The sequence below is a fragment of the Giraffa tippelskirchi genome, chromosome 11 (genome assembly GCF_054371585.1).
Source record: "Giraffa tippelskirchi isolate mGirTip1 chromosome 11, T2T-mGirTip1v1.2.pri, whole genome shotgun sequence".
Classification (NCBI taxonomy): Eukaryota; Metazoa; Chordata; class Mammalia; order Artiodactyla; family Giraffidae; genus Giraffa; species Giraffa tippelskirchi.
In genome coordinates, this window is record NC_137285.1 from 4,541,579 (window position 1) to 4,567,138 (window position 25,560).

General features: G+C 49.7%; 1 protein-coding gene and 1 long non-coding RNA gene across 5 annotated transcripts in view; one reads left to right on the forward strand and one right to left on the reverse strand.

Moving 5' to 3' along the window:
* The window catches only part of ZNRF3 (zinc and ring finger 3), a 188,004-nt gene that overhangs the window by 109,227 nt on the left and 53,217 nt on the right, over positions 1-25,560 (reverse strand). The window lies entirely within an intron of this gene.
* LOC145526624 (uncharacterized) lies at positions 7,439-19,476 on the forward strand. The gene is made up of 2 exons (XR_014069033.1): positions 7,439-7,558; positions 17,047-19,476. It is a non-coding gene; the product is annotated as an uncharacterized LOC145526624 (long non-coding RNA).

Sequence of the window (25,560 nt, forward strand, 5' to 3'; positions counted from 1 at the left end):
TTTGGCCACTTGATGCCAACAGCGACTCATTGGAAAAGACCCTGACACTGGGAAAGATCGAGGGCAGGAGGAGAAGGGGGCGACAGAGGACGAGATGGTTGGATGGCATCACCGATTCAATAGACTTGAGTTTGAGCAAACTCTGGGAGATAATGAAAGACAGGTAAGCCTTGTGTGCTGCTGTTCATGGGGTCACAAACAGTTGGACATGACTTAGCGACTGAACAACACCAATGAACAACGGGTATGAACACTGACTGAGCAGAGTCACCTCTGCTTCCTATTCTGGCCCAAAGTGCTCAGTGTGACGGTTCCGGTGTCCTGTGGTCAGAGAGCAAGAAGCAACCAACACATCCTCAGAAGAGCAATCCATTCAAAGACTCGGCAAGAGGTGACTCACTAATAACACACCAGGGGCCCCAGGGCACATTTGCAAAGGTGTGTCCAGCGTGTCCCTTAGGTGACCTGCCTGGAACTTGCAGGATGACCTGCATGGTGGTTAAGACCAGGGTTACTATCACTCCAACCTGACAGATGAGCAGCCAGAAGGTTGGGGTCTCTAAGGTAAGCTTGGGGTCTCTTGCTTCCAACTTCCAGATCTTCCAACTCCTAAGGAGGCCCACACTTAGGAAAGGGCACCGCCTTCATCTGGAGTCACTCCACTACCCAAAAGAGCAGGGGCTATCAACAGAACTGCCCAATACGCCACCGGCTGGTACCCACTGCAGACGCCTGGCCAGGAAACCATTTCCCACTAGCGAGGCTGTATGTGTTTATAGATCTGTTTGTCCTTACTCTGTCTGATACGAGTTTATAACTAAACTAAATCTTAAATGTTACCAAAACATTGAGTTTTAGTCTAGGAAAACTAAGTCAAAAAATGTGGAAACAAAAGATTGAATGAAGGCAAGTAACTTTAAAAATGGCTGAGAACTAAGTGCAACTTTTGAAGACTAGATGAAAAGGGGTAGGGGGGAAGGCAATTTCTAGAAGCTTTGTATCAGAATTTCTGATAGCTTTGCAGGTGTTTTTAAGTTTTCCCTTTGCTTAGAAAAAAAAGCCCAGAACTGTGAATTTTAAGTGCTAGATCAAGAGAATAGCTAAAATAAGGCTTTGAGGAATACAAATCAGTGGTCCCATTCACAAAAGCCTGAGTCTGAATGTCTGCTTTTAAACTTTTAAAATCATTCCCTGCTTCAAGTGAACTGACCTTGTCCAATCACCCAGCCATCTACAGGTCCCAACAGTATCAGCTTATCACAAAAGGCACACACTCTGTTGTCATCTGCCAACTGATTTCGGTCCCTGGCCGGTGACATCTTAGGAATTTCTGGGCTGTCACACAGGGAGAGGGCTTAATGTAGTTTAATTCTCATGGCTATAGGAAATATCCCTCCACAGAAATTCATCAGTAGCCAGGTCAACCTCAACTCAGTAATTAACCCTGAAACATTTCTAAAACAATGGTTCTTAACTACAAGCAGTTTTGTGCCACTCCCCCTGCGCCCCACACATACACACACATCTGGAGACATTTCTAGTTGTCATAACTGAGAGGGAAGCTTGTTACTAGCATCTTGCGGGTAGGGAGGGGTGGCTGCTCAACGTCCTCTGATGCACGGGACAGCCCCACCCCCGCCGAATGAGAATGATCCAGCCCACGGTGCCGGGAATTGAAGAAGTCACCTTGGAGAAAGGAGTTCCCGGACCTGTGGATTCTGTTTACATTATCAGAAAAGCCAGCCTCTGGACAAACCAAAGGAAGAGTTGATTTCTTCCCCCTTGACTCAAACAGGACTCAAAGGCCACCGGCTTCCTGGTATTCCTGATAAAACTCCCAATCTCTTGGCAGGAATTTTCAAAGACCACAATTTTCATGTATGTGGAGAAACAGCACAAGAATGCTGGTCAGTTCTCTTTTTTCTTTCACATTCCACGATACCTCCAATTATCTCATGGATGGTGATGAAAATGAACTGAAAAGTTTGTCCAGAGCTTCGTTTTTAAAGACTATGCTGCTGCTGCTGCTAAGTCGCTTCAGTCGTGTCCGACTCTGTGCCACCCCACAGACGGCAGTCCACTAGGCTCCACCATCCCTGGGATTCTCCAGGCAAGAATACTGGAGTGGGTTGCCATTTCCTTCTCCAGTGCATGAAAGGGAAAAGTGAAAGTGAAGTTGCTATGGAAAGGTGAAATTGGTTTGGCTTATTGTGACAGTAGGCCTGTGGAAGAAGCTTTCCTTTTGTATCGCTTTCCCATTAGCATTCTAGTATCTGAGCATCTACACAATTGTAACCACTTAAATGTTGGCTACTACAGTAGGAGAGAAGCCTGAATACATCCTGTATTTTTTAAAGCCAGTTATTACAGCCATGTTAAGACACTTAGAGAAATTTAAATATGTCAGGTTCATAGCTGTGATGATGACACAGTGGTTAGCAGCCTGTCTTTAGTCTTCATTGGATGTATGCTGGAGTATTGAGGGGGAAAAAGTCAAGGTACTAGCATCTTTTGAATGGTCTGGCCAAAACAGAAAAAAAAAATTCACATACAACAATGTGTTAGAGTATAAAGTGAGGAACTATTAACATTTTGCCACACTCAACTATTCATTCAACTTTTCCATGTGTTTAAAAACATCAAATAAGAGTTGGGCAAAAAAAAATTAAAGACCAAGATAGGGATTAGGGAGACAATCAAATCACAAGCATTGCTGGATCATGGGTCCAGACCAAAGAAAGGTCTCCAAATAGAATCAAACTGGAGATGGTGGGCTTGGCATCATTATTAAAAAGGCTGCATAACTGCCTTCTACCGTTACAGCAAAATTAAACACGTACGACCCTGGAGCAAAAGGCACACCCTGCAGATTCACAACATGATTCATGTCACAGACCTCTCGGCAGCCTGGAGGCACCATAGAGATCATGGCAAAGTCAGGTCATCTGGACACACACACACCTAAAACTGAAATATCTATGAGCCCAACCCTTTAATCAGGGAAACCAAGACTGAAATGAAAATTTGCTCCCCACACACAAAGGGAAGAGCCTACCCATCCTCTGAAGAAGAAGAGTCAGGTAAGCCTGAAGACCTGGTCCATTTCCTGTTTATAACAGTGAAAGCAAGCACTTCTCCCCTAGAAGACTTTGCACACACCCGCAATCCCATTGGCTTGTTCTGGAGGAGACTCAAAGCCGAGCGAAGCAAAGAAAAAGGAGGAGGCCGGTTTAAGTGCAGCAATCCATGGTTCACTTCAACTTTGCAAAGCTTTTTACATGTAGGTTTTTACACAGAAGTCAAAATAGCTTAAGCTTCCAGGATCCTTCAAGCAGGTTTATAAGCAAGAGCGAAGGAAGGCCTTTCAACTGAAAGGGTTATACAATAAGCTGACTTTGTCAATTCCTGTGAGATTTCCCTCCAAAGCAAAGGTTCATACTAATATTCCAAGAAACATGACTTGTTTTACTTACTTAAAAACAAATAATAAATAAAAAACAATACTGTTCAAACTAGAGATCCTTAAGACCAATTTCTTTAAAACCTACCAGACATTCCACCCAGCTGGCTAACTGTATGTTCTACAGTAGTGTCCTTTGTTGTAGGAAAATGTCTAGTCTCTGAGCCTTGCAGCACCCCGAGGCCACATCACCAGGCAGCAAAGGTCAGGACAAGACTGAGGAAGAGCAATGGGCTCTGGAAGCGTGAGGGGACAAGTCATTCAAACACAACAGGTCCCCAAAGCAAACTCTATGGCTCACGTGCAACCTTCTGGGTTCTCCTTTGAGTGCCTAAATAAAGAAGCAAGATCCCTGGGTCTGCTCCAGCTTGAGAGAGAGAGAAAGACAGATACCTAGATCTGAAAGTTGTAAAAACATAATAAAAAGGGAACCTCAAATAACCCTGTCACATTCATTAAAACATCTGAGCACCTACCAAATACATGTGCACAGGTTTCAAATATTTAAGACACATCACATGAACAGATGGACAGATATGTGATACAGCAAGTATAGTAAAACATTAACAGTAGATTGTGGGTATATGGTCATTCATTATAAAATGCTTTTTCTTTTCCTCTAGGTCTGAAATTTTTCATGATAGAATATTGGGGGGGGGGGCCTTCATAGAAGATGGGAGAAATCTGATTTATAGTTTAAAAAAAGGATAAAAACCTCCCAGTCGTGCTATCAAGGAGCTACAGACAATTTGACTTTCATGGACGGAGGCCTGTTTGGGGCCAGAAGTGAGAAGGTAGTCTAGAAAGACGGCAGGATTTGAGCTTGAGTCATAAGCAAGAACACAGGGAAATGGATATGGGGACAGAAGAGAAATCTGCTTTTTACACGTGCTGGCTTGAAGTGCCCGTAAGATGCCAAGGTGGGTGTCAGTCACCATGAACTCAGCCTGGCTGAGCACCTCAGACCCCAGTGATCCCGACCTCTGATGTGAGAGATCCCGGGAAGGAGCTCAAGGTCCAGCAAGCTGGCCTGCTGTGGAGGTCTGCTTTACATGTGCAGCTCTGTGTCTGTAAGACGATGGAGCACAGTTATGACTTCACTCATGGAGGTATGCGTGGCACAGGCTTTCGCCAATGTGTGTACTGAACAAACTGCTAAAGGCAGACACACTGGCTTAAGCTGGGAACATTCAGATCAGCCACCTGTCTGTGATTCTTATAAAGACTTGGAGGACGTTCAGGCTTGGGGTGCTGGGGATCCTGGCATTCCACCACATTGTTGGGGACCACCTCCCCAACAGAAAGCCCCGTCCACCAGCCTCAGGCAAGCCTCTCACATCCACCGTGGAGGAGACAGGTGAGCAGGAACAAGCGGAGGTGGGGCCCCAGACCCCCGCCTACTTCTGGTTTGGCTCCCACCTGGTTCAGCAGGTGTGCTCCCAAGGCTGACTCACCCACCAGAGGATGCTGCTTTCAAACTCTCAGGAAGGCCACTTGGGAACAAACCCGACCACCCCCAAGAAAGGGACAAAAAATCAGCTGCTCCTAACAGAAACAGTTTGTCTTTTCCGGAAAACTCCCCAAGTCCAGCTAAGAAAATTCTCCATGCTTGGTGCATTCCTGCCCTACCCCCCCGCCCCTCCACCAGGCTTGGAGACCTCCAGATGCCGGGTGCCCTCCGCGCGGCACACGCTTCACCTCTCTAAACAAACAAGGGGTGTCTTTGTTTAAATTAAAAAAAAAAAAAAGAACCTGTCTCACAGGCTGCGATTACATCAGCAGAGTCTCTCTCTGCATCAATCCCAGCCGCTCGGCGGCTTTGAAGCGCGGAGCGCGCGGTGCCCTTTGATCTTGAGGTTCCCGCCCCCGGGCCAAGCCGATACCATCGCGCGCCCACGCGAGGAACCGCGGTCCACACGGGACCGCCGATCACAACCCAGCCCCCAGACTTGGCTGCCAGGGCCAGGACACTCGAGATGGCTTACCAAGCGGAGCGGGGAGGGGAAACACCACTAACTCAGAGATAACCTCTTGTGGGAATAGCACTGAGGTTATGTTTTTACAAACCCACTACCTTTTAGGGAATATTTACAGATTTTTCAATATTTCCAGATTAAAGAACTATACGGGCTGGCTCTGCTTCAAAAGAACTGGAGGGGTGGGGGTGCGCATGAAAACAGGAGGGGCGGGGAGCTGATGGCTTCTCAAGCAGGTGATGGTGGCCGGCTGGGTGGGGGGACAGCGGAGGTACATGGTGTACAGGACACCTTCTGTCTACTTGTGAATACAAGTAGAAGATTGTCTACAATAAGAACTTGAAAAAGAAACTAACCTCTTGACTCTTGGCTATTTTAAAAGGTTATTCCTCAGAGACTTTTTATTTTAGGAAAGAAAACAGCCGTCTGACATGGGGATGGGGTGAGGGGGAACACATCAGACTTTCCAACTCTGCCCCCAGGGCAGTCACTGGAGCGACCAGGGCACACGTGGCTCGGGGGGGCCAGCTTCCCCAGTGCCATCCCTGCAGCAAGAGGGGTGCAAGGGCATCCCTGTCGGGAGCTCTTCATTGGTTTAAGGGCCTCAGCCTTCTTTAAGAGAAAGATGAGAACCCATCTCTTCCCCCAAAACACCCACAAACACAGGACAACCTGGAGCAAATACCAACCCCCCCCCCCGCCCCAAATCCATTACTTAAAGAAATTAGATCAAAAGCAGCCCTTGGAGTAAGTGCTCCAGGTTGCTCTGTTTGGACCACTCCCTCCCTCAAAGGGCTACAGGTTCATGTCCAGTCACTGTCCTCCCAATACCACTATGGGGGCCGGGGGTGCACGACACATCTCTGGGTTGCCTTGCAAGGCCGACCCTGTTCCTTTCTAGCGCTGCGGCCTTGGGTAAGCTGCCTAACCTCTCCCAGCTGGTCCCTGCATTCTGTCAATGGAGAGTTATTAATGACAACCCTCTTCTATTACATGCTTAACTGGGGTGTAAGAAATGGCAGGGGGAGCAAAATGCCAAGAAGGAAAATGTATGTGGGGATGCAAACATGATTCTACTGGCTACTGCAGCTGAACAAGCCACACACAGACTGGGCACAGAAGAGTTAACTTGGAAACAGACAGGGTCCAGGACTGTTAGGTGTGTTCAAGGACAGAGTTTCATACATACACAGGCCAGAAGACAGAGGAAAGGGCTGAGAGGGGGTGGACAAGGGGAAATAAACCCTCTCCATACAGGTGGATCCACCTTTGGGCACTCAAACCGGAAGCTCCAGTGAAGACCATCAATCCACCTGCACCTTCAGAGTCCAGGGCACAACAACCAAAAACTTTGGAAAAGGTCAAGGAAACAAGATACAGTATCATAATAGCTGAAAAGATTAGGGATATTTTTAAGAGAAGAATACAACTGTAATGGTGTGAGCAGAGATCCAAGAAGTGAGTCTGGGGGGAGAAGTTATCAGAACCCTGAAGTCAAAGCCTAAAAATAAAAGGGCGACCAACCCGGGGGAGCAAAACCTCAACAGCAGATTAAAACTGCACACACTTGTTAGCTTTCATCCTGAAGGGGTCTAACTCCAAAAACCCCAATCTAGACTGGTTCCCAGTAAAATCACACACATTTAAAAATGTGCAAAAATTCCCCCACTCATTCAGGAGTTTCTGATTTAAAAGCATATTGATTGTGGCATAGCAAGAGCTCAAGATCTCTCTGGCACAAAAATCTGTTAATTATTTTGGAAATTCATTGATCAAGTCTTTCACTCCTATTAACAGAAAAAGTTAAGACTGCAGTCCCAGATCCTCATGTAGCATCCAACCAAGATCCTGCAGAGTGCTGGTGCGACAGAGAGAGGTTCAGGCCTGCCTCTGACCTCAGTAGTCTTGCAATCTAGTAAAGAGGCAGACACCCCCACCCCCCCACCCCCAACACAAAACTATTATGAAGTGACAGACACATGACCAGACCAGGCTTTTTCAAGTTCAGGGGTAGCAGAGATGGTTGGGCGCAGCCATGGTCCAGGAGAGCTTCCTGGAGGTGGAAGGCTTGAAAGATGGGCAGAAAGTAAGCAAAGAGGCAAATAAAGTCTGTTTGGAGGAGGTGAGTGATTCTACAGTAGGGTATCAAACCGCAAAGACAGATGGGGAGCAAAATGCCAAGGGCTTTAGAATATTAGGGTAACACGGGGTTTAGACTCCATCCTACAGAGTCAAAAAGCTCTTAAAGACTCGTGAAGAGGAACATGACATCTGGTAGCCGAGTAGCAGAGTCAGGAGGGGATATGGGGCCCTAGCTGAAATAGGCCACTGGAGGGCGGGGGGCTTCCTGCTAAAAGAGAAATGACTGTCCCTCAATGAACCAAAGAGAACCATGTGTTCAGGCTGCCAGTGTGGCTTTGCTGGGGGGGTGGGGGGGGGTTGTTTAAACAAAGGGGTGAAGATCAAAAGAAACTGTTTGCAAATGAGAGCCCTCCTACTCCTCTGACTTGTCATTTCTAGTCCTTTCATCTACTCTCCTGTTTGAAATTCGGGTGAAAAGGAGAAGCATGTGGCCAGTGGCCTGCTGGCCTGGACCTGGGTCTGGCCCCACGTGCAAATGGAGGTAAATCACTCAAGCTTTCCCAGCCCTCTCCCTCCTTCACTGGGGAAGGTCAAGGATGGGATCTCAGGTCCCTTGAAGTAAATGCCAAGTCTGGATCCACGCTGGGGTAAGACCAAAAGTTTACAGCGAAGATTCCTAGAGGTACATCAATGCCCAACACCAAGACCTTCAGCTGCAGGAAACCCACCATTACAGAGTCCTGCAACCATCTTCCTTCCTTCTCAATGATAGAGAAAACAGCATTTATGTTATGAAGATAACACAGAGAACTAGAAAAGTTCCTCCTCAAAAACTGTAAGTGGGAAAAAAGTATTTAATTCAAATACAACCGATCAGCAAGAATCAACAGATGAACATAACCATCAGAAGGAATGGAGTTCAATGTTCTGCTTCTTTCCCTAAAAACAGTTTCTGACCAGGCTTGGGGCACTGAATTAAATTTCAACCTTCAACTCTTAGTGTAACTTAGAGCAATGAAGAGTAAAGGGTTTAAAACCAGATTGACTAGGTCTGCATTTCCATATTTGTATCAGGAGGGAGTAAGACCTTGGACGAGTCATTTCACTTTTTTAAAGCCTCAGTTTCCTCATCTATAAAATGGGGACAAGGGCACTTAACAGCACAGAGTTATTATGTGAAATAAATATGGTCATCTGTGTTGGGTGCTTAATGTCATGTGGGCATATCGTGATCACGTCCCAAGGCAGTGATAAATGTTAGCCCTGTGATATTTTAAATCTGTGGCCTTCACCCCTTGTCTAAGGGAGACAGGAAGTAGTGTCACGAGAAGTAAGGAATCCATATGATAAGGGCACCTCCCAGCAAAGAAAGGACTGCAAACCCCACTTCAGAAAGAACTTGTGTGGCCCCATCTGTGGGGAGAAACAGGTTGGCATTCTTCCCCTAGAATCTAACAGCTGCCTCTCCTCCCATCTCACCCCGACCCCTCCTCGGCTGCAAATACTCAAGGATTAAGAAGACATTCAAGCTTTGTTCCGTCTCATTTCTGCTCTGGCATTCTCTTCTGCCCTAAATGCTGTTTCTGCTCGACAGCAGCGGGCCTTGAACTTCAGAAGGGTCTTGCACTTTCTCAGGGTGCCCTCGAACGTTGATTTCCATGGATCCTTACAACACTGACATCCTGGCAGCAGAAGCTGCTAGCCCCATTTTTTGGACAGGGACCCCAGAGGTTAAGAGGGGTCGGGGCATCATGCTGGCTCTCAACAAGGAGTCCCAAGTGTCGGAATCAGAACCTCCCACCCTGAGCCCACGGGTCTTCCGGGCTGCACTGCACGGATCTGAATCACAGGCGGGATCTGTGGCGGCCGTCCCACCCCCGCAGGGTGGGGGGGCAAGGAGCCGGGCTCAATCCTTGAGGACTCGGTGGAAACACCAGGGTTTCCCAGAAACCCGGACACCACCCCCACTGGAGCAGCCCCTGGGAGCTGTGTGGTCAGAGGGGCTCCTGCCTGCGCCAGGAGCTGCAGTCTAGCCATCTCTCTTGGGGAGAAACACTCTTTTTGCAGAAACTTTAAACATAAACACACGCGTGCGCGCGCGCGCACACACACATACACACACAGAGGAAACCAGCCACATCCCCGCTGCAAGCTGTGAAATGTGTGAGGAGACTCAACCCGCTGCTGGGTCACCAGGAAGGCTGGGGACTCGGTCCCTCCCCCGCAGATTCCGCGGGAGAGATGTGCAGGCAACAGGCCCCACTCCGGGTTCGGCTCTCCACCAGGTTTTACCCTCCACCGCTTCTCTCCACACTTCAAAGGAAGTATTTTTGTACAGCCCGGGGAGGAGTGTAAACTGGCCAGCTGCTTCCAACGCAGAGCCGTTAACCCTGAGAGGGCCGTGGGGGCCTGGCGGGGTCACAGGGAGCCGTCTCAGCCCGCACTCAGGCTGGTTCCCCACCCCTCCAGCAAGGCGACGCGCCTTCCAGAGGCAGGGCTAAATGAAAACTCCCGCTAACAGGCCAGGCCTCTCTCTCTCTCAGTCCCTCCCTGAGCCACACGAGGGGCTCAAGGGCTCAAAAGCTAGCGCCAAGCCTGGCCCCTTGAGGCCTGGAGGCCTGGGGAGAGCCCGCCCACCCTTGGCAGCATCCTAGCAGCTGAGCCCCTTCTAAGCACGTGGGGCAGTGCCCTGAGGGGGCCGTCCTTTCCCCAGGATTCCCAAGGGCCGCCTGGAAGGCCTTCCAAAAGGGCAGGGGAGGGAAGATTAAGACCCCAGACCGAATCAGCTCTCCTCGAGAGCTTTCACATTCTCTCCAGATTCTTCACCCTCCAAAGACTGTGTGGACCCAGAGCCAGAGCCAGCATCCTCAGTGCCCGTGTTGGAATCCGAGGGATCCTTCCAGGAAAGAAGACCTGAACGCTGCGCTGGGCACGCTCCTGCTCACCAGGAACCTAACCTAGCAGGCTTCTCCGCACAGACCACCCAAGACACAGCCACCTAGGGGCTGCAGGTAGAGCAACAAGGGCTTCTCTCAAGAGTCTACACACCTTGGCATCTCCTGTGTTTTTACCTGCACCCACACTATCTCCAAGGACCTATTAGAAACCCCAGGGCTTCCCGTGAGGCCCCAACCGCACCCAGGTGGGCCTCCGCTCCCGCCACCTGGCTGCCAGCTTCTGGGCAGCCCTAGAGTGGCGGGCAGGTGGGTGTTTGTCCCGACCCACTGGCAAGAGCATCCTGTAATTTCCTGACACTGAAAAGGATGCTATAAATAGTTGGTGTTTTTAATGTCATCGGGCCTCCAGAACAGAGGGGGCCCAACAGCTGTGTGGGGCCGAGGTTCTGGGCATCTTAGAGCCGCAATTTGGAAACCCTGGGTGGTGCAGTCAAAGTGTCTTCAAAGAAAGGAACTCCAAGAGTGTTGAGCTCTATCTGAAGAGGCTACAGTGGAGGGAGAAGGTCAGAATCATCCCTCAGGATTTACAAACCACTACTGAGCGGGAGGGTGAATGGCACTGAGGGCCTCTTGGTGGAAAGATCCATAGTTCACTGGCCAAAGAGGCGGCGGCCGGAGAAACCGCCGAACCCCAAGCCGCCATTTCTGCTACGTTTGGGCCTAGAGACACAACAGTACACTCCCAATTAAATAAGCACAAGATGATTCAGAGGCTTCGTTTAGTCATTCAACAAACTTTAAACTTCACTCTGCCACGTGCTGAAAATACAAAGAACAAAACAGATAGGCCTTTTGACACTTAATTTCTGGTGGAGGAGACGTGGACAATAAGAAGTAAAACAGTCTCCACTGTTGAGTGGAGAGGATACCTTATAATCTTAACTCTAATTACACTAGAACTTGGCATAAGAGTATGTACCTAAAAGGAGCTATATTCAAGAAACTGAGTTACTTCGAGTCTCTCCAGACAGCAATTACACTTCAAAAGAATAAACACATCTCTCCATTCATTCGTTCCTTTGAAATAACTATCCCCACTGGCTTTCCTAAAACTGAAGTATAAGGAAGGACAAGAGTGGTGAATAAGATTGGACCCTGAGTACTTAACTCTCAACGTCAATGCCTGAGTCAGAAGAAGACTTTAGGGTCAGCACTGCTCTTTGAGGGGGTGTGTGTGTACATTTGTCAATGGCCGGACCAATTCAGGCAAGATTAAAGATAAATACAGTAAAGTTGCCACTGAAACTTAGGTCTGATTTTAGGCTGTAAATTTTTTCCAAAAAAAAATCATCAAAACTATTTGCTAGAGCAGATATTAGAATTAATTCCATCTAGAATATAGCAAGCGGTCCAAGGTACTCGATGTTTTATCTTCCTCACTGAAGCAAGTCTAGAAGACTCCCAAGATGGTCAAGGATCTCAAAACCATCTCGTGTGAAGAAGAATGGAAAGAACTGCGGTGCTCAGCGAGGAGAAAACCAATGTTAGTGGTTTCATCGGCGGGTGGCAGGATAACCCCCTTCACAGATCTGAAGGGCCGTCATGTCCCGGTGGCTCTACGTGTTACAGTTGAACTGTATCTCCCCCAAATCGCTATAAAGTCGAAACCCCCAGGACCCCAGAGTGTGACCTTTAAAGGGGCGATCAGGTGAAAGATGAGCTCTAATGGAGTACGACTGCTGTCATTTTAGGAAGGGGAAATCTGGACAGACGTGATCACGGAGGGAAGACCGTGTGAGCAGGCAGTGGGAAGACAGTGCACTGTCCGTGAGGCAAAAAGGCCTCTGAAGAGATCAGCCCCGCCGCCACCTTGAGCTTGGACGTGGAGCCTCCAGAACTGCGAGAAGACGGGTTTCTGCCACCTAGTCTGTGGCGCTTTCTTCCGGGAGCCCAAGGACGCGAACATACTCTAGAAACCAGAACCAAGGTATGGAGTCTGGGTCCATATAAGGAAGAACCTTCTGACTTCAGCACCCCTGCAAAAAGAGGCTGCTTCCTTGAAGGGCATGTGTGTGTTGGGGGAAAGGAGCTGAAGAGAGGCTGAGTGCCAGCCTCAGGGCCATAGCAGAGGCTGTGAGTGGAAGTGAAGTCGCTCAGTCGTGTCCGACCCTTTGCAGAGGCTGGGACCTCATCAAAAGCCACTGATGCAAAGGAAGGAATGTCCCTGGCTAGGGAGAGCTCAGCTGCTGACAGTCTCCATCAGGAGGGTCAACCCCACTTGAAAAAGTAAAAAAAAAAAAAAAAAAAAGCCTTAAGTCAACACTCTGTGAAATGTGACATATTGTTGGAAAAGAGTTTAAACTCATCTGGAGTCTCCTCTTCACACTCACGGGGAGAGCAGCTCGGCCCTGCTCCTGTTACATTCTTCCTACAGGCAACTAGAGCCAGGAGAGCGTATGTAATCTTCCTGTGCATTAACCAAGGTAGACAAACCTGAAAGATGCACGTCCATCCTACTCAGCCCAGTGCCTCCTAGGCAGCTGGGCCCCAAAACCTGGCCAACAGACTTACAGCCTGAGGGTCAGGAGTTGGGGAGGGTGGCCAACCCCAAATCCAGGATGTGAACCCAGCCCAGGAGCCGAGAAAGCGCTCCTTCCAGAGGCTGAACATGCATTGCATCCAACTCTGACATGCCAACTGCGGGCCAGTCTGAGGGGCTGCTCCATGTGAACGTGGGTCAAACGCAGGGCCAAGTCCAACAGCGAGTCACTCAGGATGTCTCAGCTGCCAGGCCGCTCCTCTGTCTTATCTCCCCACAGCTCACTCGGTTGCAACACTCTCGCTCCTTCCTGCCCCTGACAAACGCCCAGAGGACAGGCTGCTTGGACCTGGTGCTGGGCTTGCTCTGGTATCGCTTCCTATCCGCTTGGAAGGTATCACTACTTAACTCTTTCACGAGTCTTCCCATGCTGGTAGAAATTTAAAGTCTTCAAAGACAGGTGCTGTCTCTAGGTTCTTTTACACTCTGACCCCAAACCCATCCATCACCCAAGTCCAGAGAAGACCACAAACCTGCTAAGCCCAGATGGAAGAAAAGGGCCCATCATAGCTGAGAGGCGTTCGAACCACTCTTGGGGGGATGACTGTCCCAGGGCCCTGTGGGAAGGTGGAAATCAACACAGTCTTGGCCTTCCACGCTCAACATCTGACAGGACACTGACGGAATGAACATGGTCCCTAAACCAACCTAATGCCAGCCAGCTGGAGTGGAGTTTCCCCAGCACCTTGGGGCCTTTGAGAAAAGAGAGCTGTAGGATCAAGGATACTCATGAAATGCCAGCTTGAACAGAATTCAGTTCCTTTTCAGCAGGGTTTCTCTGAGCCATTAACTCACTACTGAGCAGTCTAAGTCTCCAAGATGGAATGATGATAAATAGCGTTCTCAAAGTTAGCTCACCGTGGAACCCTTTCCAGAGCCTTCTGTAGGACTGGGTATCTTTCAGAAGGTGCCTTGAGAAAAGCTCGTCTTTGAGGCCTAATCCAGAGAAATCTGCGCTGGACTTTAGAAAGGGTACCTCTGTTTTAATATAGGCCCTAAAAACTCACAACATTCCCAAACCAAAATAAATCAAGTCGGCCAGTAAAGCCCCAGATCAACAAACGCGAGACAGCCTCAGTCTTCCTGCCGGAGAGCGTGTGCTCTGCACCTGACATCTTTCCTAGGGACAGAGAAGCATAATTGAGTGCTTTGGTGAGGAGGAGGTCTCCTTGATCCCCAAATGTGATCCAGCATAGCTCAGAGATAAGGATCAAGCTTTTTTTTTTTTAAAGTGACTTAAGCAGAAGGGAATAAAGGTCACAAAAGAGCTGAAACTATGAGAGGCAGGGAAAGATGAAAACAGAAAATTAAACATTCGAGAGAGAATGCCGCCCGGACTGGCCCCGGTTCACTCTGCACCTCTTGCCCTAAATTAAAAAGCCGACACGTGCTTTGGTCCTGGCTAGAGCAAGAAACAGCTCCTGGAACAGGCTTCACCTTGGTTACATATTTCTACTTTAAACATTCCAGAGCCGCTGACGGCCTCCCAGGAACAGATGCTCCTGCTTCTCAGGAGGGAGTTAGTCCCTGTGGAAAGTGTTTGTTTAGTTTGATTACAACTTTGAAGAGGGGCTAGGAATTCTGGCCCAAAAGAATTTAATGGTCAGGCCCTCCGCTTACATAATTTGTAAACAAACAGAGTTTATCCTAGTGTGGCTCATTTGGCTCAGTGGCTGGATTTAGAAAAATATATTCCTCATTCATGTGGGAGAAGCCACAGTCAGGCCTGTCAATAACCAGAAAAATGTCCAAACCCAGCCTGTCTGTCACTCGATTGCCTAATCCTAACGGACGTCAGAATTGCTCTTCGGAAACCCAGGACTGTCAACAGATGGAGCCCCAGCTGAACCTGGGCAGAACCTGAGAGGCTGCTGATCAATCGCTCTCCCAGAAGTTTCTATGCACTCATGGTATTCTAAAAAAAGAAAGAAAGAAAGAAAGAAAGCTCTCAGAGAAAAAGGGCTACAACAGCAAATTTCCCCAGGGTGTCATGAATGGTTCAGAGTACGGGTGGAGAGCAATTTGTTACTAATAACAGTTAAAGGCCAAAGTTGGCATGTAATTTATTTATCTTTAATAAAGTGAACTCAAGGTTTTCACTCGAATGTCACTTACTCCCTTACATTCCAGGCTGTTCTCCTCGGGAGAGGAGACCACAGCCCCCATCTGAGCCTCTGGGTGGCTGTGATTACAAACCCTGCTGCTGGCTAGGGAGCCTGGAGCAGGGGGAGGTCATGTTATCAAAAACCCAGCCGTGCACAGGGACCTCCCGACCGCATGGAGCTGTGGAGTCCATCAGCAAAAAGAGTCAAACACCTTCGCTGGCATTCAAACCATCCCTCCCACCCCACCCCTTGCCACCCTGATCCATCCCTTGCTTGCCCTCTGAAGTTCATTTCCTCCCTGGTTCTCCAGCTTGGGTGACTCTCCCCTTTCCTGCTCCCGTCCCACCCCTGGGCACACAGATCTGAGCCCCCGAGAATCTCACCTGGCCCCCACACCCAGTTCATGGATGTAGGCGCTGAGGCTCAGAGGGGCTGGCTCCCCTGGGGTCTCACTCATGTGACAGGTAGGGGAGGAGGTCGGGAGTCCTGTCCCCGAGCAGTGCCTCAGCTTGCCACCTGCACACTCCACGCCACGGGGCCTCCTGGTCTACTTGTGACCCCCACAAGCTCGGAAAAGCCCAGTCAGAGGCTGACTCGGCCCTGGGTCTCAGCAAGAAATGTCCCCACCCACCCCCTGAGATCCAAGCGCTGGCCTTCTTTAAGAACGCAGCTGGAGGCGAGCCCCCAGGAACTTCTCAGCAATGCCAGGCACTTTCCCGCAGCCCTGGGCACGCAGTACTCAGTCCAGCCCTGTCACCATTTCAGGGGTACAGTCTGGCTTTCCCGTTGGCCCAGAAGCCCCCCCTCACCCCTGCCCCGGTCACTCAGAAGGAGGCCCGCAGTGGTTCTGTGCACACTACACGGAAGATGTCAGGCTCATATCCATCACATCGCTCCAGGAAAGAGGGCCCAAGCACGGCCAGACACACCCTTAAACACCCAAGGCCTCCTCAACGCCGTGCCCAAGAACACAGAACAAGGCAGCCCGCGGTGAAGAGACTGGGGCCGCCCGAACCCACAGAAGACAGCGCTGCGTCACCTCACCTCTCTTCTCACTCCAGTTCAGACCCGGGGTCTAAAGGAGAAACTGAGGCTCCCAGGCACAAACCAGATTTCATCAAACTTGTTGCGTAAATGAGGAAGAGACATGGGCCAGAAGGAGGCCCTTTCTTCTTTTCACTGAACATTTCCAGGAACACAAGCTTATGGACCTGATTTGCAGAACTGTCCCCTACCAGCAAGAGCAAATTTTAGTTTATTTTCTAAGAAAATCAGTACAAGTGAAAACTGTCTTGGACGAGAGGCAGAGTCCACAGCAGGGCAGTGAATGAGGCCAACAGGAAGCCCCCAGGACGGTCGGGCCATGCTCAGAGGCTGCCAGCTCCTAGGGGCTGCCCATCCCCAGAGCACACGTTTCCAGAGACTTAAGACTGGGCCGGGCTTTGGAGTTCTGGAAAGTGGTTCATAACCAAAAGAGCTCCTGTAGGCAAGCAGGCCTGACAAACCCAACTGAGATGCTAGGCCTGGCCTGAGAACCCGCGGTCCCTGCTCCACCATCACCTTCCTCTTTGCTTCCCGCCCAGACAGCTCTAATCCCCAATTACAAACACCCAGACTGCAAGCACAGGTCCTGTCACCGTGTTATCAGTGCGGACTTTCCCTTCTGATAAAAACCTTCTGAGCAAAACCACACAGCATCCTACTGACCACACAATCGGTCCAGCTGAGCCAGAGGAAGGGGTGTGACGCGCAGTGGGTTTTGCACCTTGTTTCGACAGCCAGAGTGGGGGCAGACACGCCCCACAGGGCAAGGGCAAGTGGATGGTCCGTGAGTATCATGAGAAAACACAAACCCTGCTGCGTGCAGGCCTGCTGCGTGCAGGCCGCAGGGGACTCATTCAACCTCCCTGCACTTCTTTCTGTCCAGGTTTGCCAGTGACGCCCACTTCTCTCCAGAATAACCTTGCACACTCCTCAATGCTACTGGCAGGCATGCTTTCAGACACTGCTGCTTCATACTTGTCTGTCGCTGATGTGCACCGGGGACCAAGGACAGAAGGATGCCACCAAGATGCCCGAGGGAAGGTAAGGGAGCAGGGGTTCTTTGGAGAGAAATCTGGGCTTCGCTCAATTCTCATGGACACTACGGAGCTGACCAGCAGCACATTTCAGTCATAGGCCACCTCCTCTCTCATTCACCCTTCTTCCAAACTCTCCTTTCAACCGGTTGCTGACTTAGCTGCGTGGAAGCTACTTTGATGGGAAGCTCGTCTACTATTTAAAGAAAGCAGGGGCCCCCCATGCTGAGCAGAGTGACCCACCCTGGTGGGTATCTTCAAATGGAACCAAGTAAAAAATTAACACTATTTTCATGGTCCGCCAGTGTATTTACGAAACACCCACCTCCCACTGAAAGCTTGCTAACTCAACGAAAAAGGCACCGAAATGACCCAAAATCTGTTTTAGGAAAGAGGCTTAATCTGAGTTCTTAAAGTATACAGAAGACAACAGCAACCTCCTTTCAGCTGTATCATTTGTCCAATTATGCTTTTTTTGTGAAAAATATGTAATGCATCTTATTAAACATGCTATCAATCAACTCAACAAATGAAAGCTATGAACCACCCACTCTGGACCTCGCACTCTGTGGGTAGTTAAAAAGTTCTCCCGCGCCACCATCCTGGCTGCTGGCAGAGGGGCGGGGAGGTGAAGAATGGGACTTGTGTTTACAGAGACAATGAAATGAAGCAGAGAAAAGAGTTACAGAGTGCCGGTAATCAAATCTGAATGTGGCGCTGGGTTGGAAAACCAAATCAAAGCAAACCCTTATCAACAAATCTCCACGGAACCAGACCATGAGAAGGCACGGCCACCATCTGGGCACTGAGAGGAACAAAAAGATCACCACCTGCTCCCTCGGCGAGTCGCCTGTACATTCTCAAGGACGGTGCGGTTCTCGTGTGTGAGAGACCAGGAAAATTAGGGGGAAAATTAGATGAGGTTAAAATAACAGTTGAAGGATAACACAGAGCCATACGAGATAAACTGTCAAATGCCCCCGGTTGGCACCTTGGGGTTTCATGTGAAAATGACTTCAGGAAACCTTTCTCCAGGTGGCAATCAACATTTTAACTCAAGCTCCCCCAAGGGAAAGGGAAATTTCGGGAGGGGGAAGGGAGACTCCCTTAGCACAGGGCACTCAATCCGCAGGTGCTGAGCGAGAGAAGGCAGAAACCCACGCCTGTGACTTGGTCCTGGCTGCCTCCTGAGCACCAGAACATCTCTGCTGCGTCCACCACAGTCACCTGCTTTGCCTGACTGTCCTTCTAGCAGGACTGTGGACTCCTTGAGGATGAAGGTTCTACAGCAGCAAAGCCAGGGTGCTCACATGTATTAAGCACTTACTGTATGCCTTACATGAATTAGCTCATTTAATCCTCATGATCCTTTGGAGGTACAAGCTATCCTGTCCCGGGTGAGGGATGGGGAGGCAGCAGTTCAGGGAGGCGGGGTGACCTGGCCAAGCAGACGACCGTAGGGTTTACTGACCTCAAACCCCCTTACGGCGAGGCTGGAAACACAGTCCTGTGCTGCAGGCCAGCTTCTCCAGTCAATAGTTGCGTTAAACTTCCCTGTACCTTGGTGTCACCCAGGAATACAGGGATGGAACGTTTTACCCCTCGGAAGCATCTTGAGGATCCAGTGGGACCAACAGTGTAAAGCCCCAAGGGCAGTCTCTAACGTGGTATTCTTTCATTCATTCAAATATTTCACCAACCACCTACCTATGTGACCTTCAGCGCCCAAAGCCTCCCATGCAGGAGGGGGCAGAGCAGCCATGCAAGGTTCCAGCCCAGGTTAAGGGACAGCGGCCAAGAGGTGATCACTTGGGTAGTTTCACAAGCAAAATGTTTACCCCGAGTCCAGCCTGGGAGAAACCACTGTCCTCTGTCTTGTCATTGGATTTGATTGGTACAAAGCTTCCTTTTCCTTTTCCTTAATGGTTTAACAAATCTACGTCGCAGCTCTGTTTTTCCCATTCCCAAGCCTGAGGTCTAAAGGTTCTCTATTACTTTCGGCCAGGAAGTCCAGCAAAGCCAAATGGAGCAGGCCTGCAGAGATCAGGACAGGGTTCTGTCTCTCTGTGTTTCCTGTCCCAGCTACGACGGTCCTTGCCAGAGTTACATCATAAATCAGTACGTGCTGGGGCCCGGTCAAGACGCACAGGCAGAGCCTGGTCATCCACAAAGAGACACCTCCACACACACTGCCCAGGTCTCCGTGCGGATCTGAAACCCCTCAGGTCAGCCAGAGAGCAGATTCCTGGGCCAAATCAGGAGAAAAAAAATAACAAAAACTCAGCTTCTAAAAAGTCAAGGGACAGCAGAAAAGTACCCTAAGCAATGTCAAGCGGGCAGGATGATACAGAGAGGTGGTCTTTACCAAAGAAGCAAGAGGAAGGGTCAAGCCCGTGTGTGTGTATGAATGCACCCAGAGAGCCTTCACTAAAGCTGCAAAGGAAACAAAAATAAACCAACAGGATAAAAGGAAGGCTGTTGCATGAGGGAGAACTTTTGCTCCAGTTTTTTTTTTTTTTTTTTTAAAGAGAGAGAGAAGAAAAGAAAAAGAAAGCACACACTGAAATGATCTAAAGCTGCCTATAAATATTTGGAAACATCAAAGGCGGTCCTGTTAAATTAAAAATGCTGTCACACAGATAGGAACTAGCCTCCAGCGCTCTGCCAGCTTCAACATGTGAGCCTGTGATCTGAGGAGCGAGGGCTCAGCTCCTCAAGAAATCTGATTCACTAAAGAAAAAAGTGAACGAGCAGTTGAGTTTTAATAAGGGCATTAAATACCTTAGGAATGAGCTAATTAGAGTTTAACTCTTTCAAGATTGTCCGAGCTCTTAAGAATGCTGTAAAGTGAGCTCCCTCCAGAATCTAGTTAAATCTGTCTTGAAACCTGCAGTGTAAAAGAAAAGTATTAAAATAGCACCTTAGGACTTCAAAGCTGGTAAATCCCACCAGGTCCCGGCAGAAGCCGAGGGAAAGGAAGGGAGGAGGCCGGCCCAGAATCGTTTTCAAGGTGAGGTTAGGTTGCTTGCTTATTTAGAACCTGCTTTCCCCCACCCTAACCCCCCACATCCCCGACCAGGTAAGGACGAGCTCACCTCCTAATACCAAATGCGTTCTTCTTGCCCTTCACCTAAGCCCTTCATGTCCTGACCGTGCTCGCATGCCTTGTGAGAAATGACGGCCAAGCCCCCCAGTCACCCAGCAGTTTCCCAACACACATTCAGGGTCAGGATCCTAAAGAGTTCCCCTATTAGTGAAGTCCCATCAGGATGGCAGGTCTTTTCAGGAGCAAGATTCTCTGGACTTGAAGTAGAAAGCAGCAGTACCTCTTGGAGAATGCAGAGAGAAAACACACCTGCCCAGAAGAGAAAGGGGCATCTTTCAATCACCCTGTCTCAGGAATGTGGGAGAAGGGGCAGGCCGAGGTAGAAACTACCGTCTCCATTCAAGGAGAGGAATGCACTGCCCAGTCTTGGCAAAGGGGATGGGGGGAGTTATTTAAAAAAAAAAACCCACAATGCACTCCGGTCATTCCCATTTTTAGAAAAAAGTCCATGTGCCTAACTTGGGGGCTTAAGATGAATAAAGTATTTGCTTTGGCATAATCGCACACCGGACCAAACTAAGCGTGGAAGTCACTTGTACCTGCCTCAGGTCCCACGTAATAGGCCCCGAGAGCACGGCCTGAGTGCATCACAACATCCCACGGGCCCTGGCCAGATCCAGAGCAGCCAGCCACCACCCCGCTTCCCTTCGGAGCAGCCGTGCCCGCAGGCAGGCCAAGTGGCCTCGGGGACAATGGGCAGGCTGGTCTAGAAGCCTCGCTTCCTGTGCACTGGACTTGCAGTTCGCATGTGCGCATGCCTGTGGGTATGTGTGCGTGAACACAGGCCCAAGTGACCGAGCTCAGAGCCTGGATGGTGACCGAGCTGCAGGGCCCAGCCTTGAGCAGATGGAGCTGCAGCAGAGCTTCCCCCATCCCCCAGGACACAGAGCTGAAAGAGGGATCTGGGGATCAGCAAGGCATTGAACACCCCGTCCCCTCACAGACACTCCCTGGAGAGAAGAGCCACGGGTGCAAGCGGTCAGGCACTGAGCATGCTGGGAAATGATTACTACGATCTGGTCGCTTCTCCTGTCGATGACTAGCATCTTTGGATTCTTTAACTTTGATCAACGATGACTTCAGAATAAAAAGCTTCAGCCACTTGGGAACGACACCGTAAATGTCAGTATATGTGAGTAACGTTATGCAAGTATGCACATTACTTTCTTCATCACCCTTTCGTCACTAGAGCAGAGTGCATGTTGTAACTCAACTCCATTTTACAGGTGAGGAAACTGAGACCCAGAGAGGCATGGTCGCCTTTCCACAGCAGGTAACTGGCAGGATCAGGTCCAAGCCTAGGCAGTCTGCTTTGCTGCCTCTCACATCAGCAAAGGAAATCCAGAACCACCAACATTTACACACAGTTTAAGGAAGCCGATAAGTCCTGGGTGTCTGTGAAGCAAAGGTGCAGACAAGGCTAACAGTCACACCAATGCCCCAGGACCCAGAGGAGCCATCCCAACTCCTCTAATACGGCTGGCTCAAGGTTATAACACAGAACCGAACAGAACTCATACCGAAATCAGGTTATAGGCCGAAAGGTAATTTTTAAGTTGGTTCCTAGGAAGGCATGTGTATCTTCTCCCATAAAATGGGGTGCCATTTCTGCTCCATGGAAGGCCTATCCGTTTAACTGGAGTGCACCCAAGGCCTGAGGACCCCACTCCAGGCAGCCCAAAGCAAAACAGCAGACAAAGCAGATGTTAAAAATCCCTGTACTGAACTCCTGACTCACCTTGGGATCTTGTTTCCTAACTTTACACTCAATTCTGGCAAACGTGGCTCCCTGGTTTTCTAAGAATGGACTACAGAAGGCGGGGGGGGCGGTGCAAATCGCATTTGCTGAGAGAGAAGCCTTGTGGGGGAGGAGGGAGCAAATTTACAGACAGGTGCCTCACGACTGCACAACTCCAGGGGGTGCTCTCCACTCCTGGAGTCATCCTGGATCCACATTAGGGCAAAGAGATGCCAGGTATCTTGAGGAAGGGGCAGCTTTCCCTAATTCATACAAAGGGACACTGTGAGTCAGAGTGGGTAACTGTCAAAAGGTCGAGCCCCCAGCCCTGCCCTGAAGGCAAGAACAGTCTACTAGAGAGTCACACAGGCGACCCGAGTCAGCGAGCGACGATGACACATGTGGTCACATCCCCTTCTGCAGCAGTAAGTTTCCATTCAGAGGGGTGGGGGCAGGCCCTCTAAACCATGGGGCCGCCTGAGCTGTTTGTTGAAGCTGTCCCAGCCCGGCCTCCAGGGACTCGGGTCTCCTTCTGCAGAGGGGCGCTAATTCCGAGGACGGCGCCCTGGCGTCCCATCCCATCCCACCATCAGGGCCTCCCATCGAGCTTACTGGGCCTGATCAATTCCCTTCTGGGTGTTTCACTGCACAACACCAAGCACCACAGAAGTAATTCTGTGGGGCATCGTTTGCAAAGGGGCAGACAGTATCCCAGGGCTGGGCGACAGAGACATCACTCTCTCCCTGTCCCAGCTCTGAATGCCCAACCTTGAGAGCTGGACAGCCTGAGATGCCACTTATGGGCAGGGGGGTGGCACCTGCCACCACGGTCTCTGCTGAACATACAGGGTCAGGGAGGGGAGAGGACAAGCCTTCCTGAAATAGGGAGCAGGGAGAAATGAGAATGAGGAGCTCAGGGATGGGGAGTCCCTTATCCATCCCGCCTCATGCTCTTTCCCTTTCTCTCCCCCATCACCTTCACTGGATCAGAGATCCCAGAGGGCAAGGGATGTTGGCAGGAGGTGGGAGGGAGGGATTTGTAAATTTTAAGAGACAGAAGAGTCCCTACTTAACCTGCAGCAAGTAGGGTAGATGGGCTTCCCAGGTGGCTCAGACGGTAAAGAATCTGCCTGCCAAGGCAGGAGAAACAGGTTCGATCCCTAGGTTGAGAAGATCCCCTGGAGAAGGAAATGGCAACCCACTCCAGTATTCTTGCCTGGAGAATCCCATGGGCAGAGGAGCCTGGTAGACTACAGTCCATGGAGTTGCAGAGAGTCGGACATGACTGAGCGTACAAATACACATGTGCGCGCGAGCAGGCACACAAGTAGGGAAGACCCTCATACCTGAACTTTGACAAGCTTGCAAAGGCCTTGCATAATTAAGAAAATTAACTACTGCTACCTGAGCATGTAGTAAGAATTCTAGGTTTTTCTACATCTTCTTGTAGGAGCACATAACAGGAAATCATTCCACTTGGAATATTCAAAACTATTCTTACCCCCCATCCCGTTGCTGTTTCAGAGCCTGCCCCTTCCAAAAACAAGGTTGGCATGGCAACCAGAGCACCAGTCACTGTGGTCCCTAACCACATCCGCCAGGGCCTGGCGTGCTGAGGCGTGTGCCAGCTCTGTTGTCTGTAGGGCACTCCTGGCCACAGCACGCAGCGAGCTATAATCAAGTCAGAAACCGCCGCATTCGTATAGACCTCGGCTCCACATAAATATTCATTAAATGTGAAAACCTATGGTGATGCAATGTTGAGACTGCAAATTTAAACACAAGAGTCAGGAAATGCAAAAATTACCACTGCCACTGGAACCTGAATCACCCATACGGCACATTTAATGCCAAGCAAGTTTGTGTGTGTCCTAGAGATTTAAACCCAGTAACACCAAAGCTTCAGAACTACACGTTGGCTGCTCATTTAACTCCCTGGGTGAGGCTGACACCTGAGGGGCCTCAGAACATTTCTGGAGTGGGCATGCCATGAAAAGGCGTGACTAGCCTCCAGTATAATAACATGTCACAGATAGACTCTGAAATATTTCTGCAGGTCCCAGCATCCATATAATAGCCACTGTTCCACAAAAAAACAATAAATAACTGAAAAACCTCAACATGCCAACATGTACACTACAAAGCAATAGCTTAATAATTCCCAAATGTGTATGGTGGGCTGCTTAAAAACTAGAAAATCATGTTCTTTAAACTGAAACTCTAATTTCTTCCACTCACAGTCTGCTGGCCTCTTTAACATTTATTTTTGTGTATTTACTATTTGGCTGTGCTGGGTCTTAGTTGCGGCACTCAGGATCTTTGATCTTCATTGCAGCATGTGAACTCTTACAGCATGTGGGATCTAGCTCCCTGATCAGGGATCAAACCCGGGCCCCCTGCACTGGGAGCATGGCGTCTTAGCCAGTGGACCACCAGGGAAGTAGTCTCTGCTGGTCTGTTTAGAGTACTACTGTAGTCCTTTAAAACTGCTTCCGGCACTTTCCTGCTGGTACAGCAGATAGGAGTCCACCTGCCAATGCAGGGGCCATGGGTTCAATCCCTGGTCTGGGAAGATTCCACATGCCACGGAGCAACTAAACCTGTGGGCCACCACTACTGAGCCTGCATTCTAGAGCCCAGGCTCCACAATGAGAGAAGCCAGAGCAGGGGCTTCCCTGGTGGCTCAGTGGTAAAGAGTCCGCCTGCCAGTGCAGGAGACACAGGTTCGAGCCCTGGTCCGCAAAGATCCCACATGCCTCAGAGCAGCTGAGCCCACAGGCCACGGCTATTGAGTCTGTGCTCTAGAGCCCAGGAGCTGCAACTACTGCAGCCCGCGCGCTCTAGGGCCTGTGCTCCACAGCAAGAGACGCCACTGCAAGGAGAAGCCCGAGCGCCGAAACTAGAGAGGAGCCCCCACTCCCCGCAACCAGAGGAAAGCCCGTGCAGCAGTGAGACTCAGCACAGCCAAAATGAATCAATAAATAAAGAAAATATTTTGTTTTAAGAAAAGAGAAGCCACAGCAATGAGAAGTGTAACTTCTCATCACAACTAGAGAGTAGCCTCCACTTGCCCCAACTAGACAAAGCCCATGTACAGCAACAAAGACATAGTGCAACCAAAAATGAATAAATAAATTTTAAAAAGTGAAATAAAGCTGCTTTCCATCCAGCATCTAAACACAGCCTCAGCCAGAACTTCCAAGGCCAGAGGTGGGGCAGTGTGCGGGGAGAAAGGAGCTGAGAAAACAACACAGTACAAACTTAAGTTAAGGGTGGGTCGTTCTGGGGCTGCATATAACTTTTACTATTTCCCAAAACACCAGCTTTCTAAGTGACACCAAAATATTGCACATTTTTTAAAAGAAACATACTCCCTAAAAGTCTAGGCTGAGATGTCTCTTGTCCAGCATGCTCTGAACACTGCACCCAGGCAGCCTCACCAGCCGGGAAGGAGTTAGATGGTGCTACGGCCTTATCCCACGTCCTTTTTCCAGGCCCAGAGAACAGAAGCAAGGGGAA